The 20,339-nt window shown below is 43.9% G+C and overlaps 1 protein-coding gene and 1 long non-coding RNA gene across 2 annotated transcripts in view; both read left to right on the top strand.

Moving 5' to 3' along the window:
- ZNF664 (zinc finger protein 664) overlaps window positions 1-20,339 on the top strand; it is a 153,119-nt gene that overhangs the window by 103,488 nt on the left and 29,292 nt on the right. The window lies entirely within an intron of this gene.
- On the top strand, window positions 2,491-7,029 carry LOC133228754 (uncharacterized). Its single transcript, XR_009730356.1, has 3 exons — window positions 2,491-3,116; window positions 3,697-3,804; window positions 6,842-7,029. It is a non-coding gene; the product is annotated as an uncharacterized LOC133228754 (long non-coding RNA).

Raw genomic sequence — 20,339 nt, 5'->3', positions numbered from 1 at the left:
TAATCATATTGTGTTAGTTTCATGTGTATAGCAAAGGGATTCAGTTTCCATTAAAATTTATTTAAACTGGAAGTTGGGTTTTTCTAACGCCCCGTTGGCACCTTTGGAGGTCATTCTATGCATCTCAGTGATTTAAAACTGAGCAGGTGTTAGAATTAGAGTTGGTTCTACAAACATGACCAGGGGTAGAAACACCAGAAAACACTTGGAGAGACACTGGGCATCACCCAGAGGCAGCATGCTGTGGTCGCTGCAGTGATTCCCTTGCTCATGAAGGAGGACCCTTTTTTTTTTTTTTTTTTTTTGGTTCTTTAAATTTCCACAGGGGCATCCCAGGAATTCAAGTGTGGAATGCTGTATACGCACCTTTTCTGTTGCTCCCATGGGCATTCTAAGATGGGGTTGAGGGGTTTGTGTGGGTTAAGCAAGTGCTGCCTCAGCTTTTGTGTCCCACTTTCTCTGTGCCACTGTGGGGTCCAGGGGGCACCCGGTCTTTAGGCTCCAGAGAGAAGTGACTCCTACAAAGGAAGACTGAGTAGTTTGTGGAATAAGGGGTGTGTTGGGGGAGAGACTTGTGTGTATGTATTTATATTTATGTGTGTGTATGTGTGTGTGTATCTATGTATATGTGTGCATGAGTATGTGAGTATATATGTGTGTGTGCATGCACATGTGTAGTATCAGGAGATTTGTGATCTCTCATCACAGTCTCTAAAATCACAGATCGGACCATTCTGGAGGTGGCATTTTATTTCATTTTAATGTAATTTTTATTTAGTTTTTAAAATTTTAGACCCAGAGCAGCCAAAAATAAATAAATATACAGCTTTATGGTTTTTTAGTTTTTGCTTTAAAATATATTATTTTATTCAAACAAGTGTGTGGATAACACAGTATATTGCTTTATGGTTTTTTTTTTTTAATATTGATTTGGCTGCACTGGGTCCTAGGTGCGGCACACAGAATCTTCTTCACTCTTCATTCAGCATGCAGGATCTTTAGCTGTGGCTTGTAAACTCTTAGGTGCAGCATGTGGGATCTAGTTCCCTGACTAGGGATAGAACCTGCGCTCCCTGTGTTGGGAGCATGGAGTCTTAGCCACTGGACCACCAGGGAAGTTCCTTTTAAAAAAATATTTGTGGAGGTGGCATTTGAAAGACTACCTTATCCACTTCCTCTCTTAGGAACTAAGTACCAGGGTGAGGAAGTGACTGTCCAAAGTTACCCCTGAATCAGAGCCCAGAGCCCTTCAGTTCAATTCAGTTCAGTCGCTCAGTCGTGTCTGACTCTGCAACCCCATGAATCGCAGCACGCCAGGCCTCCCTGTCCATCACCAACTCCCGGAGTTCACTCAGACTCATGTCCATTGAGTCAGTGATGCCATCCAGCCATCTCATCCTCTGTCGTCCCCTTCTCCTCCTGCCCCCAATCCCTCCCAGCATCAGAGTCTTTTCCAATGAGTCAACTCTTTGCATGAGGTGGCCAAAGTACTGGAGTTTCAGCTTTAGCATCATTCCTTCCAAAGAAATCCCAGGGCCGATCTCCTTCCCTCCCCAACCCTGAGAGAAGCCTCACGATCCTTCAGGCAACATCAATGGTTGAAGAGAGGAGCTGACATAGTACATCTCAGGAGTAATTTTTAACTTACTAGGGCTCTAATTTGTTAATTTCCCAGACAAACTGGCTTCTGTCTGTTTCGGTTGCAAATGACAGAAACCCCAACTGGGTTAAGCACTAAAAATAATTTCTTGTCTCATCTCTCTGCAACTGCTGACTTTGAGCATAACTGGAAATAGGGGTCTAAACTATATAAGTAGGATGCTCTTTTTCCCCCTCTCTTTTTCTTCCTAATTCTTGGCCCCATCTTTTCCTCATTGAGTCCATCCTTGAGCTTTTCCTGGTGGCCCCTGGCACTTTCACCCCTGGCGGTCACAAGATGGCAGCACCAGATCTAGTGCTTCAGAAAAACAAAACAAAACAAACAGAGGAAGTTCCTTGGTCCCAGCATTCCGATCCACATCCCAGTGACTTCTCATTGGCTCCTATTCAGTCACATGACCATCCCCTGAACCAATCACTGTGGCCTTGGGTCCCTGGATCCCTGCATGAAACCCCATCTGTATCCTTTATTATTGGTGTTACTCAGGGACTGACACCATAGAAGGAAATTGAGAGCCTTTCCAAAAGAAAAGGCATGAAAGTTGGGCAGCAAAAGCATCAGCTCTCTGTTTGATCAAATCCTATTATGATAAAATAAGGATATTTAAAGGCTCTCAAATTTGCCTAAACCAGGGGGTAGCCCAGGCCTTTGTTCACTGATCTACCTGCATGAGCGATGACCTTGATTTCCTAGGTCCATAACATTGACCCCATGTCTCCATGTTCTTTGAAATTTATAAAACCTTTTCACATCCAGGGTGGGGCCTGAGGGCAAAAAATAAAATTGCGTGTTTAATTAAATCAATTACTTAATATTCTAAAGCTTTATGATGATGTAAAGCACAAGTTTTATATACAGGGCACAAGAGGTTTTAATAGACTTGACTTGTGTTCCAAATTAAAACAATGTTAAATTCTTGAGTAACCCTAGCAGGGAGAAAGAAAGAAAAAAAAAAGAAAGAAAGAAAAGAAAAACCCTCTTATTTCCAAATCACTACCAGTGGAATTTTAAAAATTATTTACACACTTAGCCATGAGTCCCTTTATACATGATGGGTTTGGCAGGAAGGTCTGAGGCAATAATTTAAAACAGAGGTTGGGAATGTATATAAGGAACTCTCCCTCTTTTCCAAAATAAATGTACCGTCAGATCCACAAAGAGGTGACTTTTCCTAAGAAAAGACCATAACTCTGAGAGCCGGGGGCCTGTAGGTGCTGTCTGAATTAAGCTGACAGCACAATGTGCTTACTTTCTGTGGATTCTAGAATGAAGGGAACGATGATTCCTTGAGGTGCAGTGGAAAGAAAGACCTATCCCTTGTCACAGATTATTTCGTTTGAATTTAGTCCGGACTTACATGCTTTGATGGAATTGTGAATACATGGTGGTGTTTTGTGGTTTGTTTGCTTAATTCACCACTCATTATCTTTTGAACTTTTTTAGAAAATGGCTTAAGGTATGTGGAAGCATTTTTTAAAATATTTATTTTATTATGTATTTGGCTGCGTTGAGCCTTTGGCAAGTGGCATCTTCATTACAAAGAGTCAGGCACGACTTAGAGACTGAACAATAACGTCTCTTCATTGCAGTGCAGGCTCTGTGTTGCGGCGTATAGATTCTGTATCTGTGGCACTTGGGCTCTAGAGTGCACAGACTCAGTAGCTGCAGACCATGGACTTAGTTGCCCTAAGGTATATGGGATCTTAGTTCCCCGACCAGGGATTGAACCTGAGTCCCCTGCTTTGGAAGGTGGATTCGTAACCACTGGACCACCAGGAAAGTTCCTCTACTGAACTTTATATTGAGTTTTGTTCTAAAATAACAAGAAGACTCCATCCTCTGCCCAAGGATGTAGACATCCCAAAGACAAAAGACTGTGTCACGGATGAAGGGGCTAGGTCACCAGGTCCTTTCCAGTAAGGGAAGGGGTCAGTGTTGAATGGCTATTTGGTTATACAGAAATGGATTGGAAAGACTGCCAGCAGGGAAGGAAGAGATAGTCTCAAAGCCCCTAAACTGTTCTTGTTGCCTCTCAGAGTGAGCGTCTGGAGGGGATGCTGCCCAGGGCCCCACCTGTGTCTCTCAGTTGGCCATTGACTCGCTCACCTAGCTGCCACTGCCTGAAACCTCTTCTCTGAAACCTGGTAGGTCTCTTTGCCCAGCCAGCAAGCTGGAAGTGCTGGGGGATCTCCACCCAGTCAAAAGCCCTCAATCAATGTCTCTGGGCAACTGATGTATAAATCCTTAGTTCCTTCCCTCCTCGGGTAGCCTAACCCTTCTTTCAAAAAAAAAAAGAACTTTTCTATTTTAGAATAACTTCTTTAGACTTACAGAAAATTTGCAAAATAGCACAGAGAGTTCTCATATACTCTTCACCCAGCTTCCCCTGATATTGAAATCTTACACATTTATTCAAAGATCAAAACTAGGAAATTGATGTTAATAGGATGCGATTAACTGAACAACAAACCTTACCCGATTTTCACAAGTTTTTCCACTAATGTCTTTTTACTGTTCCAAGATCCCTCCTGGGATCTCACAGTGCAGTGAGCTGGGGGCGGGGGGGTCTCTTTGGTTTCTTCTAACCTTGTACAGTGTCTGTCTTTTCTGGTCTGGCCTGACCTTGACATTTTTGAAGAGTGCAGGTCAGTGATTTTTGAGAATGGCCCTCGGTTTGTGTTGTCTGATGTTTTCCCATGTTTAAAACAGAGATACATTCACGTTTAAGTGTATTTAAGATGTGTCTCAATTTAAATTTAGAGATTTAAAATGAGATACATTTAATTATTTATTTATTTATTTTATTGGCTGCACCGTGTGGCTTGGGCGATCTCAGTGGTCAGACCAGGGATCAAACTGGTGTCCCCTGCAGTGGAAGCATGGAGTCCTCACCACTGGACTGACAGGGAATTCCCTAACATGAGATTCACTTTATTTTCATTTATTTATTTTGTAAAGAGTATGTATTTATGTGGCTGCTCTGGGTCTTAGTTGCGGCCCACAGGACCTTTGGCTGTGGCATGCGAGCTCTCAGCCGTGGTATGTATGATGTAGTTCCCTGACCAGGGATCGAACCCCAGTCCCCTGCATTGGCAGGTCAGTGTCTCAGCCAGTGGACCACCAGAGAAGTCCCGAGATACATTTTAAAATGAGATACGTTTTTGGCAAGAAAGCCAGAGGGACAGTGTTGAGCTGTTCTCTGTGGCATCATAGCCGAGGCCAATGTGGTCCATAAGTCTTCCTGCTAGTGATGTTAACCTTGATCCCTTGGTTAAAGTAGCAACTTTCTCCTTTGTAACATCACCGTTTTCCCTTTGTAATGAATAATGCTACCGGGGGAGACCCTTGGAGACCTTGCAAATATCCTGTTTCTCCTCAAACTTTGGCCCAATGATTGTAGCATCCACTGGTGGGTCTTGCCTGTGGCAGTCAGGATTTGGGGAAGAACTCTGTAATAATAGCACATTGTTTTCTGCAGTAAGTTGTAGGAATAGTCACCCTGTGCTGTGCTGTGCTTAGTTGCTCAGTCATGTCAGACTCTTTGTGACTCCATGGACTGGAGTCTGCCAGGCTCCTCTGTCCATGGGATTTCCTAGGCAAGAATATTGGAGTGGGTTGCCATGCCCTACTCCAGGGGATCTTCCCAACCTAGGGATGGAACCCAGGTCTCCCGCATTGCAGGCAGATTCTTTACCATCTGAGCCACCAGAGAAGCCCAAGAATACTGGAATGGGTAGCCTATCCCTTCTCCAGGGGAACTTTGTGACCCAGGAATATAACTGGAGTCTCCTGCATTGCAGGTGGATTCTTTCCCAGCAGAGCTACTTGAGAAGCCATCACACTAAGCTGGATAAATAAAAACCATGTCACATTACAGTGACCTGGCTCAGGTTTTGATGCAGATGAGTGATGAGGAAACTTTTAGTGTTCAGACCTGTTTGGACTTCAGATTTGTGGGTAAGGGGTTGTGGATTTGTATCTTCTTTCCTGACATTAGAAGTGAGTCTGATCTGGGAAACTGGTAGTATGATTCCTGCTTTGCTGAAGAGTGTGCATCTGATCTTTGACCAAATCGAGCAGAATCTGGTACAAAATGTTGCTTCTCTGTTTCTTGGAAGCCAAGTTGTGCTTTTGGAGCAGGGAAGAGGAATGCCTTTGTGGTAGGGGATGTGGGTGAGCTGGAGAGATACAGAACCAAAAGTTGAAAGTCATTGCGGGTTTGTCTTCCCTCCTCCCAGGGTCAGGCCAGATTCCCTGGTGCTGGTACAACCTCCCCTCCCCCAACCACCACCACCTTTATCATCCCTCTGGATTTAAGGCATCCAAGGTACCCTCCTAGAATGGCCCTGTTTCCTTGGAGGGTGTCTCAGAAATGGAGAAGCGGTTTGGCAAAGAAAGGGCTACTTCACTGCAAGGAACATACACACCCACTGTCCGTTTCTTTTCATTTAACCCCACAGTCCTCCAAAGGGTGTGCGCTGGGGACTACAATTCATTCGGCACCATTTAGAGAAGAACGGACTTGAAACATATAAATGGAACTTTGAAAACATAATGGAACACAGACCCTTCTCTTGCAGAAACGACGTTTTAAATAAGAGGTCTTTCAGGTTCCCCCTCCTGCCTCCATCTGATTTATAGGTTTGTGATTAACCATGACACTGACCAGTCAGACCCAAAGTGGACGCTGCTGGAGGTTCACTGGGGCCAGGAGGGCAATCTTGTCACAGAATCAGCTAGTCAGCGTTTGTACTCGTCCCCTGCCTCAGCTGTAATGAATTGCCGTGACTTAGAGGCTTAAACCAACATGCATTTATTATCTTGCGGTTCTGGAAGTCTGAAGTCTGGAAATGGGTCTCACTGAGCTAAAGTGGAGGTGTCAGCAGGGTTGGCTCCAAAGTTCTAGGGGAGAATCTGTCTCTTGACTCTTCCTGCTTCTAGAGCCTGTCCTGTCCTTTGGCTTGTGGCCCCTTCCTCCATCTTCAAAGCCAGCAATGGCCATTTGAGTCTTTTCTCATGCCACGTCCTTCTCTTCTTCCCTTTTCCATCTTTTAAGAACTCTTATGATTATAAGGGCCGCAACTGGACAGTCCAAAATTATGTTGTTATTGTAAGGTCAGTTGATTAGCCACCTTAATTCCACATGTAAACTTAATTCCTCTTTGCCCTGTAACCTAACAGATTGACAGGCTTGGGGAGTACTCCATGGACATCTTTGGAAGGCTGCTATTCTGCCTCCCCAAGGTGGAATGAACGAGTCACACGAGAGGACAGAAAGCCTCCGGCAAGGAGGTGAGAGACTACTATGTACCCAGGAAAATTCACCAGAATAATAGCTAACATTTATTAAATGCTTACCATGAACTTGACCCTTTTCAGACTTTATCTCATTTAATTCTGTGAAGTGGATACTATTCTACCCATGTTACAGAGGAGGAAAAGCAGAGGCTTATGAAATCAAATAAATTAACTAATTCAATTTTAATAGTCACATGTGGCCCATCGACAGATGAATGGATAATGATGTGGTACATATATGCGTGGGCTTCCCTGATAGCTCAGTTGGTAAAGAATCCACCTGCAATGCAGGAGATCCCAGTTCGATTCCTGTATTCCATATACATGATGAAATACTACTTGGTCATAAGAAAGAACAAAATAATGCCATTTGCAGCAACATGGACCTCGAGGTTATCGTGCTGAGTGAAGTAAGTCAGACAGAGACGAATATCCAATGATATCACTCATATATGGAATCTAAAAGAGTGATACAAATGAACTTACTTAAAACAGAAATGTACTCACAGACATAGAAAACAAACTTATGGTTACCAAAGGGGAAAGGAGGGAGGGATAAATTAAGAGTCTGGGATTAACAGATACATACTGCTATGCATAAAATAGGTAAATCACAAGGACCTCTGGATAGCACAGGGAACTATCCCCAATATCGTCCAATAACCTATAATGGAAAAGAGTGTGAAAAAGAATGTATATAAACTGTAAGCCAACTATGTCGTTAGGTTGCTAAGTCCTGTCTGACCCTTTGAGGCTCCACGCACTGCAGCACACCAGGCTCCTCTGTCCTCCACTATCTCCTGGAGTTTGCTCAAATTCATGCCCACTGAGTCGGTGTTGCTATCTAACCATCTCATCCTCTGCCGACCCCTTCTTTTGCTTTCAATCTCTCCCAGCATCAGGGTCTTTTCCAGTGAGTCGGCTTTTTGCATCAGGTGGCCAAAGTATCGGAGCTTCAGCTTCAGCAACTTCAGCTTCCAATGAATATTCAGGTTTGATTTCCTTTAGGGTCGAGTGGTTTGATCTCCTTGCATTCCAAGGGACTCTCAAGAGTCTTCTCCAACACCACAGTTCAAATGCTTCAATAAAAAAAAGTTACATATGGCTAGAGGTTACCGTAAAGAGCAGTGCAGCTGATAAATTAAAATTAATTAAATCAAAACTGAGCATAAATTAATTAAAGTGTGGGCTAGCCAATGTCTCAAGTGCTCCACACACAGCCCGGCCTGGATGCAAACCATTTCCTCGCCTGCAGAAAGTTCTACCAGGCAGCACTGCTGGAGAGAGTAAACATCTTTCCCAACATCACACAATTAGATAGTGGGAGAGTCGGGGTTTGAACGCAGTGCTTTTGGATCAAGAACGTGAGCTTGGAACCACTGCGTTAGACGGACACTGGGCGTCCACTTCTGTAATGGGGCGTTGAAATGCCTCGTACGCTGGGTACAGCTTTTTTACATCTTTGTCCATCTGCATTGAGCCCCTTCTTATGAATACATGGTTTCTGGTTCAAATGCATCTTGGCATTTTCATTCAGCCTTTGAATACTTGCACCTGCTCGAGTTCACTGCAGAAACCAAACGGGTCACCAAGGCTGTTCGGCACCCCCACTAGCTGCCTGGCACAAACTGGGCACCACCATCTTTCCCTTGCCCTTTTTCTTCGTGTGTGTGTGTTCCAGTGCTGGATATTGTCACATATTTTTATTTTTATTTATTTTGCTGCATTGTCCAGCTTACAGGGTCTTAGTTCCCGGACTAGAGATCAAACCCAGGCCCCAGGCAGACCACCAGGGAACTCTCCTCCCCTGCTCTTTGATTAGCCTTCCAAGGGTGGATGGAAGCCTTCCAAGGGGAAGAGCATAGAGAGCCGAGGAGGATCACATCCAAGGAAAGAACAAGTTTTTATCAAGCTCCTTGCCCTGCACTGTTGGCTACGTCAGAGGTGCTGGTCTGCTGATCTCTGTGTGGACACTCATCCAGTTTTTCTCCAACTTTTTCAGTGGAAATTTGCCAAAGAAGATGACCTGTTTGACTGTAAGAATAGCAACAACTTGTACTCAGGACACCTGGAATGTACCATGGCTCTAAGTGTGCCCATGAATGAAACTGTCACCCCCTGAGGCAGAAGTTCCGTCTCCAGTTTCCAGATGGAGACGTTGAGCTTTTCAGCCCCTCCCTGGGGTCACAGCTAGGAGTGATGGTATAGGATTCAAACCCAGACTGCCTAGCTTCAAGTTCTGGGCCCTTCACCCTGTGCAATTTTTCCCCTACATCTTTTTAAAAAATTAATCAGCTAATTCATTTGTCATTATCATGTTTTGGTTGTGCTAGGTCTTCATTGTGGTGGCTTGTCTGGTTGCAGATCACAGGCGCTGGAACTCAAGCTTCAGTAGTTGTGGCACACGGGCTCAGTAGTTGTGGCACACGGGCTCAGTAGTTGTGGCACACGGGCTTAGTTGCTCCACGGCATGTGGACTCTTCCCGGACCAGGGATTGAACCCTTGTCCCCTGCATTGGTGGGTGGATTCCTATCCAGTATACACCAGGGAAGTCTCCCACTGTGTCTTGAATGTCACCCAGAGGTCATTTTGTTTCCTTTCTCAAGTGCCTGGCACTTGTGGATGGAACCAGAGGACCAGTCTGCCTGGTGTTAGCGAGGATGCTCCCCTCTGCAAGTGAGCTGGGCTACAGAAGGCATGGTAGGTGAGCCCAGGCCTGTCCACTGTCTCAAGGTGCCCTCTACCCTTCCCTCCTGGGTCTCTGCTCTGGGCCCCTGGAGGTCTCTGGGCAGGAGCAGCCTTGCCTGTGCCAAGCTCCAGGTTCCAGGGAGTGGAGTTGATGTGTTTCCTGAATCAAGGAGGAAAACCAGAGCTGGAAGGAATGAGAGGAACTGTGTCCCACCTAGCCCTTCATGCTCCTAGCCTTGAACAAGTGGGGACCAGATAAAGGCAGACTTCATCAGGATGCTCTCACACTGGGCCACCCAACCCCAGGGCTCCCAAGGATGCAACCCAAATGACATGCATATTTTGGGTACCTCATGCTTCCTGGCTGGCTCGGTGGTAAAGAACCCATCTGCCAATGCAGGAGATGCGGATTCGATCCCTGGGTGGGGAAGATCCCCTGGAGGAGGAAATGGCAACCCACTCCAGTATTCTTGCCTGGAAAATCCCATGGACAGAGGAGCCTGGCGGGCTACAGTCCATGGGGTAGCAAAGAGTTGAGCACAGCTAAGTGACTGAGCGCGCGTGCATACACGCATGCACGCACGCACACACACACACACACACACACACGCCGCTTTAGCCACTGGCTTCATTACCACCCCCTGTTATCCAGGCCTCTGGGATATTTCTCTTCACTCCAAGAAAGCTCCTTTTGTGCTGCTGTGAATTCCCAACCACAAGGGCCAGTGTACAGAACAAACAAAGCAGCCTGAGGCAGACAGAACTTTCCAGAATTCCTGGCCTGGCCAGACCAGCTCCTTCCTGAGCAGTGCAGTGCATGCCACATTTCACAGTTTACAAAATGACTTTTTTTTGGGGGGGGTTTTCACAAGGAAATTTTTCCAAGAAAGTTTTGAGAAAGATAAATGATGCTCCTACAGGATTTCATGGAAAATGTTCACCCGATTTTCTGAATTGCCTCTGGGAGTCCAATTGGGGCTGGCAGGTCCCTGTGGGCTGAAGGACAATTGTCCAGCCTCCAGGGGAAAGTTTCCGGCTGCCTGACTGAAATGCTGTCCAGAAGGACAGAGAAAAATATTTATTTTCAGCCTCAGGCGAAAATCTTAAATTCATAAATGTGTGAATTCCAGAGTCACGGAAGCAAAGTGTAAATTATTCAGGATTGTCTGTATTCTGCGGATAGATTGTGCAATGAGAGTGTTGAAACCAGAATGATAGGAATGAGAGAGATGCAGTTTATCTTATAAGAGTCACGCTTAAATAAATACTGGGGAGCGTTCAGGGCTATTTAAAATAAGACGTAGAGGTCTACCATGCAGCCACCTGACGCTGACTTCCCACTGCTGTTTCTACTTCCACTCTTGCCGTGTTTTGGCTCTGCTTCCATCTCTGGTATTTTCTTTCAGTTCATTTACTGTTCAAACAGCCCTTGATTTTCAGGTCACTTTCCATATTTAACCTTAACCCTTTCTTCCCCCATCTGTTAATCCAGAAAGCGCTTCATTATGGCTCTTTTTTCCTACTTACACTGAGCTGAATTTTTTTTTTAAATCTTAAAAGATGTCTTTAACCATTCAGAAATGCACAAAAATGGCAAAGAATTAAGAGGAAAACAAATCCACAGGAATGGTTCAGGTCTCATATAATTCCTGCTCACATTAAAAAAGTCCTAAATTTTATAAACACTTGAAAACGCGAACAGTACAAAGAAGTGCAACGTGGAAGATGAACATCTCCCCTCTTTCGTGCAGACCCTCCTTTCTTGGCCTGCTTGATTTAGCAAAATAAGGCACAGGATATCCAGTTCAATGTGAATTGCAGATAAAGAGTATTTTTTAAAAATGTATTTATTTGATAGTTGTGTCACGTGAACTCTGAGTCGTGGCCTATGGGATCTAGTTCATGGTCAGGGACAGAACCCGTGCCCCCTTGCATTGGGAGCACAAAATCTTAGCCACAGGACCACCAGGGAAGTTCCATAAACAACATTTTTTTTTAGTATAAGTATATCCTGCATATTGCCTGGGACACACTTATGCTAAAAATTCTTTTGTTGATCTGAAATTCAGTTTTAACTTGGCACCCTATCTTGTGCCTGGCAATCCTATCCCTTCCCCGCCTAGACCCTCTCCCCAGTGCACATCTGTGGGGTACATCCTAGCAGTAGGATTGAGGGTCAGAGGAATCTAGAATTGAGACGGGGTTGGAGAAATTTACTGTAGTAAATTGAGCACTGCAGTGAGCTTCATCCTGCTCATCTTCCTGGGAAACATTTTTTTCAAGTGCTGGCAACAGCTGGATCCTTACAACAAAGGAAACGGTCAGCACACTGAAAAGACAACCTATGGAGTAGGAGAAAGTATTTGCAAATCATCTATCTGATAAAGGGTTAATATCTAAAATAGCTAAAGAACTCCTACAGCTCAATAGCAAAAAATCAAATAACCTAATTTAAAAATGGGTGAAGGTCTCAACTAGATATTTTTCCAAGGAATATATACAGATGGTCAATAGGTACATGAAAAGATTTTTGCTCAGCATCACTAATCATCAAGAAAAGACAAATTAAAACCATAATGAAGTAGCACCTCACACCTGTTAGGATGTCTATCCACAAATGTTGGTGAGGATGTGGATAAAAGGGAACCTTTGTGCATGGCTTCCCTCATAGCTCAGTTGGTAAAGAATCTGCCTGCAATGAAGGAGACCCCAGTTTGATTCCTGGGTCGGGAAGAACCACTGGAGAAGGAAAAGGTTACCCACTCCTGTATTCTTGGGCTTCCCTTGTGGCTCAGCTGGTAAAGAATCTGCCTGCAATGCGGAAGACCTGGGTTTGATCCCTGGATTTGGAAGATCCCCTGGAGAAGGGAAAGGCTATCCACTCCAGTATTCTGGCCTGGAGAATTCCATGGACTATATAGTCCATGGTGTTGCGAAGAGTCAGACAGGACTGAGCGACTCTCATGTTCACTTTGTGCATTGTAGGTGGGAATGTAAATTGGTGCAGCCACTATGGAAAACAGTGTGGAGGTGCCTCAAAATATTTAAAATAGAACTACCATACGATCCAGCAACCCCACTTCCAGCCAAAGGAGTTGAAATCAGTATCTCAAAGCTGCAGCATTATTCTTATTATATGCTCGTGGCAGCATTATCCACAGTAGCCAAGACATGGAAGCAACCTAAATGTCCACTGACGAAAGAATGAATAAAGAAGCTGTGGCTTGTAATTCGATGAAATGGTATTCAGCCATGAAAAAGGAGGAAATCCTGCCATTTGTGACAACGTGGATGAACTTGGAGGCTGTTACCCTAAATGAAACAAGCCAGGTATAGAAGGGCAAATACTGCATGATACCACTTATGTGATGAATCTAAAAGAATTGAACTCAGAAGCAGATGGTAGAATAGGGGTGGCCAGGGGCTGAGGGGAGGAGGACACAGCAAAGATTTGTCAAACGGCACAAAGTTTCAATTATACAAAAGGAATATTAATTCCTGGAGACTTCCTGTACACCACAGTACCTGCAGTTAACAATACTGATTTGTAGGTTTAAAACTTGGTTAAGAGGATAAGTTTAATAAGTGTTGTTATCACACCCCAAAATAAAAGAGCAGGAAGACACTTTTGTAAGTGATGGATATGTTTATGGCATCTAATTGTGGAGATGGTTTCAAGGGTGTATACTTATTTCCAAACTCATCGAGAGTCGATGTGAAGATCAACAGTTTTTTTTTTTTTTTTTTAAGGGGGTGGGGACTTCCCTGGTGGTTCAGGGGTTAAGAATCCTCCTTCCAGTGCAGGAGACTTGGGTTGAACTCTGGATGGGGAACTAAGATCCTCATGCTGAGGGGCAGCTAAGCATGTGCTTGGCAACTAGAGATCCTGCATGCCGCAGCAGAGATTCTGCGTGCTGCAACTGAGACCTGACACAGCCAATAAGTAAATAAACATTAAAAAAGTTAAAAAGGCGGTGGATCATATTTAAGTGAGTGAGTGGAACAGGAAGACAATGAGTCACAAGATGGCAGTGTTTTAGGAAATGGATTTTATTTGGATCTAAGGTTTGAATGATATTGTGCATGTGTGTGTGCTAAGTCACTTCAGTGGTCTGACTCTTTGCAACCCCATGGGACTGTAACCTGCCAGGCTCCTCTGTCCACGGGATTCCTCCAGGCAAGAATACTGGAGAGGGTTGCCATGCCCTACCCTAGGGGGTCTTCCTGACCCAGGGATCAAAACTGCATCTCCTGTGGCTCCTGCATTGCAGGCAGACTCTTTACCACTGAGCCACCAGAGAAGCCCTTGAATGATATTGGCCACACTGAATTCGTGAAATGAGAGGCTCTTACTGAATTTCATCTCAAAACATAAGATTTATTAGCATTTGAAGAACTGATGTATTTAAAATTCTCATCAGTCCCAGGATCTGATCTTGCTTGTTTAGTGGATCCGGGAAGCAGCGTCTCTTTTCCATCTTCTTGGTTTCCTCCCAACATCTGGATAATCTCTGGATCCTCTCTGGAGGTTGGGCAGAAACCGCATGTCATTATCATCCCATTCGATCTGGTGTTCTCACCACCTGCTCCTCCAGTGGCAGGTCTGGTGAGTGTATTTACACACCTTCCACTGTTTGTTTTCAGATCAAATATGTGCGAAGGAAGCAAAGGCCTTTCCTTGTTTGCTTTGCCTTGTGAAGCCCAGTCAGGTGATGGGCTGGACACAGCACCTGAATGCACTCAGTGCCCCCACCCCCTCTCCCTTCCCCAGGACCCACCGAGAACCCTTGGCCCCTTAACCATGCTTTTCAAACTTTCTCAATAATCACAGTCCATTTCAATATTCCAATCCATTACACTCACACACATGTACGGAGGTGAGAGTCAAAATATTTAACATCTGGTGGGGCCAAGAGGCTGACCCATCAGAATTTGGTCTTAAAACGGAGCCAGGCCTGGAAACCCCCTGCTGTGCCAGAAGTTAACCCTTTTGTTGCTGAATCTGAAAGGGGTTGTGGGGAGAGGGTATCCCAGGGCAGCAGGAGGAGGACATGGTCAGGCAACAGTTGTCCCCCAACCAGTAGAAATGCATTAGAGTACTTTAACAATGGATATAGTTGTAATGCCGAATGCCAGCTGAATCTCAGCTTTGCATATGTATACATACCTGAAACAAAAGTTCGTAAAGCAATACTTAGCTTTTCTGCTGTGACACTCTCTGATGTTGTTCTGTTTCATTCTGTTTTGTTCCACTTCACCCCAGCCCATTCTTTTGCTTAAAAAAGTGCTGACCCAAAGCTTCTAAACTGATTTCACAACCCACTGATTGCTCAGGACCCACAGTTTGGAACACTTCTCTTTTCTGGTAGCTCTCAAACTTCTTCATGCCTAAGAAGTAGCTGGGAAAAAAAAAAAAAAGAAGTAGCTGGGAAGTGTGTTACAGATGTAGATAACCCACTCAAACCCTGCTGGGCTGCAGCCTTCATTTCAGAAGTCCTCCAAGGCCCCTAAGTGATGCTGATGAGGATGGTGTAAGAACCACTCTTGCAGAAACACATGTCCACCCTGGGATGTGAAACACAGACACACACACACACACATGCACACACACACACACACACATCCTTTTCTGGATTCTCTGTGTTTTTCTATTTATCTATGTATCCAATCTGTATTGAAGGAGGGAAGATATTTTTAGTTGCAAACAAGGAAAACTCAATCGAAAGTGATTAAAACAATGCAATGGATTTATTGACTTATACTTGAGAAGTCTGGGGCTTCAGGCAAGGCAGGATCTCACAGCCCAGATGACACAGTAAGGACCAACTTTCTCTCTGCATTTGTCAGCTCTGCTTTCTTTGTCTTGGTGCTACCTTGGTCTGAATCCAGGAGCTCCAAGATTACATGCTTCCTTGGTCATATCCAACAGGAAAACGAGAGTCTACGTAAACAGGCCCTCTGGAATTAGGCTAAGTTATCCTCATTTTTGATCTGATTTAAACACAGCATCAGGGTAGGAGAATGGAACATGGCTTATGCCAGTCAGACTCCATCCTAGAGCTAAGGATGAAGTCGGTCCCACATAGACCCTGGCTATTCGGGGTGCTCTTTGGGAAAGGGAGGTTAGATGCTCTGGATTGCAAAGAATCAACAGTTGCTGAGAATCTCCATTTGCTGAGACCATACCTCTTTTAAAGAAAACTTTTTATTTTGTATTGGGGTGTAGCCAATTAACATGTTGTGATAGTTTCAGGCGAACAGTGAAGGAACTTAGCCATACACATGCATGTATCCATTCTCCCCCAAACGCCCCTCCCATCCAGGCTGCCACATAACACGGGGCAGAGTTTTGTGTGCTGTATACAGTGGGTCCTTTTTGGTATCCATTTTAAACATAGCAGTATGTACATGAGACCACACCTTTTTGATGATTACAGCTTTGTAGTGTGTTTTACCATCTTGTCACTGTCTTTTACACAATTTCATGGTTTTTAATTTTAGATGAATTTTAGCATCAGCCTTTTATTTATATTAGGAGGTTGCTTGGAATTGCATTGAAGTGCTAGATTAAAGTGGGGGTGAAATCAACATCTTTATAATGTTGAGCCTTTTTACCCAAAGAATAAGATAAGACTTTCCATTATTCAGGTCTACGCATATTCTCCAGTGAAGTTTTACAAGTGTTCTCACATTGGTCTTGGGCATTTCTTCTAACTTTATGCCTCAGTACTCTCTGATTTTGTTTTCTTACATAGATGGATCTTTTGGCCCCCTGATATTGTGTCACTGGTTGAGGCTGTCATAAAGGAAAGTTGTTGACGTTTGTGTATTTATCTTGTATCTGGCCACCCTATCAATGCTTCTTAGTTATAACACTTTTCCAGCTGGTTCTCCTCATGGGAATCTTTGCCCCCTTTCTCTCCTCAGATGTGCTACAGTTTGGCTTCCTCTCTTCTCCCAGGAGTCACAAGTAGTTTCTATTATTTTTAAGGTAACATTAAAAAAATTTAAATTTAGTGGCTGTGCTGGGTCTTCATTGCTGCACTCGTGCTTTCCCCAGCTGCAGTGAGCGGGGGCGCCTCTCTAGCTGCAGTGCACAGTCTTCTCATTGCAGTGGCTTCTCTTGCTGCAGAGCACAGGCCATAGAGCACAGGCTCAGTAGTTGTGGTGCACGGGCTTAGTTGCCCTGCAGCAAGTGGAATCTTCCTGGACCAGGGATCGAACCCATATCCCCTGCATTGGTAGGCTAATTCCTAACTGCTGGACCACCAGGGAAGTCCCACACATGGTTTCTTGATCTTTAATTCCCTCCACATCTTCTTAGAGCTTGTTCCACTTTACTTTCCCTGTTTCATCCCACACCATCCACTCCCTACCAGAACCCCTCTATTCCACGAGTCAAAAACATATTCAGCATCTTCAGATTTCATGGGTAGTGTGAAGTGGACATTTTCCCCTAAACCTCTCTTAATATATAAAATTCTTTGTGGGATACCACTGAGGGCTATTATTTACAAGCTGCCAAACTTTGGGTAATAATTGTTCTCATACTTGGCATCCAGTTTAACTGCCTAATGGGGCCAGTGGAAATACCACTGTGTGTCGGGAGAGAGGAACTCTTTCAGAGGTTGGGGGAGGTTGTAATTTGGCCCTCCTCTTTAAAGCTCCAATAAATATTTTCCTGCCTCTGCTTTTAGAGATAGAGAAGCAAGTATTTCATCCCCAAACTATTAGATTTTTTTAAATCGCATATTTTACTCTCTGCAACAGGTCAAATAGCATAAAAACAGGTAGGTAGTTGCAGAAGTTCAAGTAATGTAAAGGTGTTAATAATTCCCTCTTACGGATAATGTGAGATGTAATAATAGCCACCCAGGTAACAGGCAGTAACAGTTTAGCGTGAGCTCTTCTATGCCATGTTTGTACTTATGAGCTTGTTTAGCTGTTTTTTTTTTTAATCAAAGTATAGTTGGTTTACAATATTGTGTTAATTTCAGGTGTACAGCACACTTATTCAGTTATACATATGTGTGGAGATCTATATAATTTTTTCAGTTCTTTTTCCCTTATAGTTTATTGCAAGACATTGAGTATAATTCCTTGTGCTGTACAGGAAATCCTTGTTGTTTATCTGTTTTGTATATGGTAATGTATATCTGTTAATCCCATATTCCCAATTTAGTCCTTTCCTCCTTCCCCTTTGGTAAATATAAGTTTGTTTGCTATGTCTGTGAGTCTATTTTTGTTTTGTAAAGAAGTTCATTTGACCTATTTTTTAGATTCTGCATATGTGATATCATAAAATTTCTTTCTCTCTCTAACTTACTACACTTATTACAATCATCTCCAGCTCCATCCATTATTGGTTTCAATTTTAAAAAACAAATTTGTTGTTGTTCAGTTGCTCAATCACATCTGACTCTTTGTGACCCCATGACTGCAGACTTCTCTGTTCTTCACCATCTCCCGGAGCTGGCTCAAACTCATGTCCATTGAGTCAGTGATGCCATCCAACCATCTCATCCTCTGTCATCCCCTTCTCCTCCTGCCTTCAATCTTTCCCAGCATCAGGGTCTTTTCTAATGAGTCAGTTCTTTGCATCAGGTGACCAAAGTATTGGAGCTTCAGCTTAAGCTTCAGCATCAGTCCTTCCAATGAATATTCAGGACTGATTTCCTTTAGGATTGACTGGTTGGATCTCCTGGCAGTCCAAGGGACTCTCAAATCTTCTCCAACACCACAGTTCATAAGCATCAATTCTTTGGCACTCAGCTTTCTTTACGGTCCAACTCTCACATCTATACATGATTATTGGAAAAACCATATCTTTGACTAGACAGACCTTTGTCATCAAAGTGATGTCTCTACTTTTTAGTATGCTGTCTAGGTATGTCATAGCTTTTCTTCCAAGGAGCAAGCATCTTTTAATGTCAAAGCTGCAGTCACCATCTGCAGTGATTTTGGAGCCCAAGAAAATAAAGTCTGTCACTGTTTCCATTGTTTCCCCATCTATTTGCCATGAAGTGATGGGACCAGATGCCATGATCTTAGTTTTTTTGACTACTGAGTTTTAATCCAGCTTTTTCATTCTCTTCTTTCACCTTCATCAAGAGACTCTTTAATTCTTCTTTGCTTTCTGCCATAAGGGTGGTGTCATCTGCATATCTGAGGTTATTGATATTTCTCCTGGGAATCTTGATTCCAGCTTGTGCTTCATCCAGCCAGGCATTTCACATGATGTACTCTGCATATAAGTTAAATAAGCAGGGTAACAAGTTACAGCCTTGACGTACTCCTTTTCCAATTTTGAACCAGTCGATTGTTCCATGTCCCATTCTAACTGTTGCTTCCTGACCTGCATACAGGTTTCTCAGGAGGGAGGTAAAGTGGTCTGGTATTCCCATCTCTTTAAGAATTTTCCACAGTTTGCTGTGATCCACACAGTCAGTATTCTAGTCACATTACAACTTGTTATTGTTTTTAACGCTTTCACTTTTGGAATAGTTTTAGATTTGTAGGCAATTTGCAGAGCTTTCATATAGCCCTCACCCAGTCTCTCCCATGGTACATTTGCCAAAACCAAGACACCAGCTCCAACACATTACTATTAACTAAGTGAAGTGAAGTGAAGTTGCTCAGTCATGTCTGACTCTTTGCGACCCCATGGGGTATTGCCCTCCTCCATCCATAGAATTTTCCAGGCAAGAGTACTGGAGTGGATTGCCATTTCCTTCTCCTGGGGATCTTCCTGATCCAGGGATTGATCCCAGGTCTCCCTCATTGCAGGCAGATGCTTTACTGTCTGAGCCACCAAGGAAGCCCCATTTAACTATAGCCCCATTTTACTATTAACTAAACTTCACCCTTTATTCATATGTCACCAGTTTCCCCCCTAAATCCCCTCCAGGACACTACACTGCATTCAGTCATCATGCCTGCTTAGCCTCCTCCAATCTGGTTCCTTAGTCCTTTTGTGTCTTTCATGACCTTGACACTTTTGAAGAATACTGGCCAATTATTTTGTAGAATGCCTCTATATGTGTCTTTGATTTATTTCTCTTGCTTAGACTGTGAATGGTTTTGAGGGAGGAAGAACACAGAGACAAATTCTTATCACATCATGTCAGCAGTGCATATGATCAGCCTATCACTGATGAGGTTAACCTTGATTGCATGCTGATTTTTTAAACTTAATTTTTAATGTAATTTTAAAAAATTGACTGTACCAGGTCTTTGCTGCAACACACAGGTTCTTTAGTTTGCAACATGCAAGCTCCAGTTCCCTGACCAGGGATTGAACCCAGGCCCCCTGCACTGGGGGTGAGGAGTCGCAACAATTAGGGAAGTCCTTTTTTTTTTTTTAACTGCCTCTTCGAGAGTCCCTTGGACTGCAAGGAGATCCAAACAGTCCATTCTGAAGGAGATCAGCCCTGGGATTTCTTTGGAAGGAATGATGCTAAAGCTTTGGCCACCTCATGCAAAGAGTTGACTCATTGGAAAAGACTCTGATGCTGGGAGGGATTAGGGGCAAGAGGAGAAGGGGACGACAGAGGATGAGATGGCTGGATGGCATCACTGACTCAATGGACGTGAGTCTGAGTGAACTCCGGGAGTTGGTGATGGACAGGGAGGCCTGGCGTGCTGCGATTTTTGGGGTCGCAAAGAGTCGGACACAACTGAGCGACTGATCTG

Source organism: Bos javanicus, chromosome 17, assembly GCF_032452875.1.
Source record: "Bos javanicus breed banteng chromosome 17, ARS-OSU_banteng_1.0, whole genome shotgun sequence".
Classification (NCBI taxonomy): Eukaryota; Metazoa; Chordata; class Mammalia; order Artiodactyla; family Bovidae; genus Bos; species Bos javanicus.
This window is presented reverse-complemented; position numbering and strand designations above follow the sequence as displayed.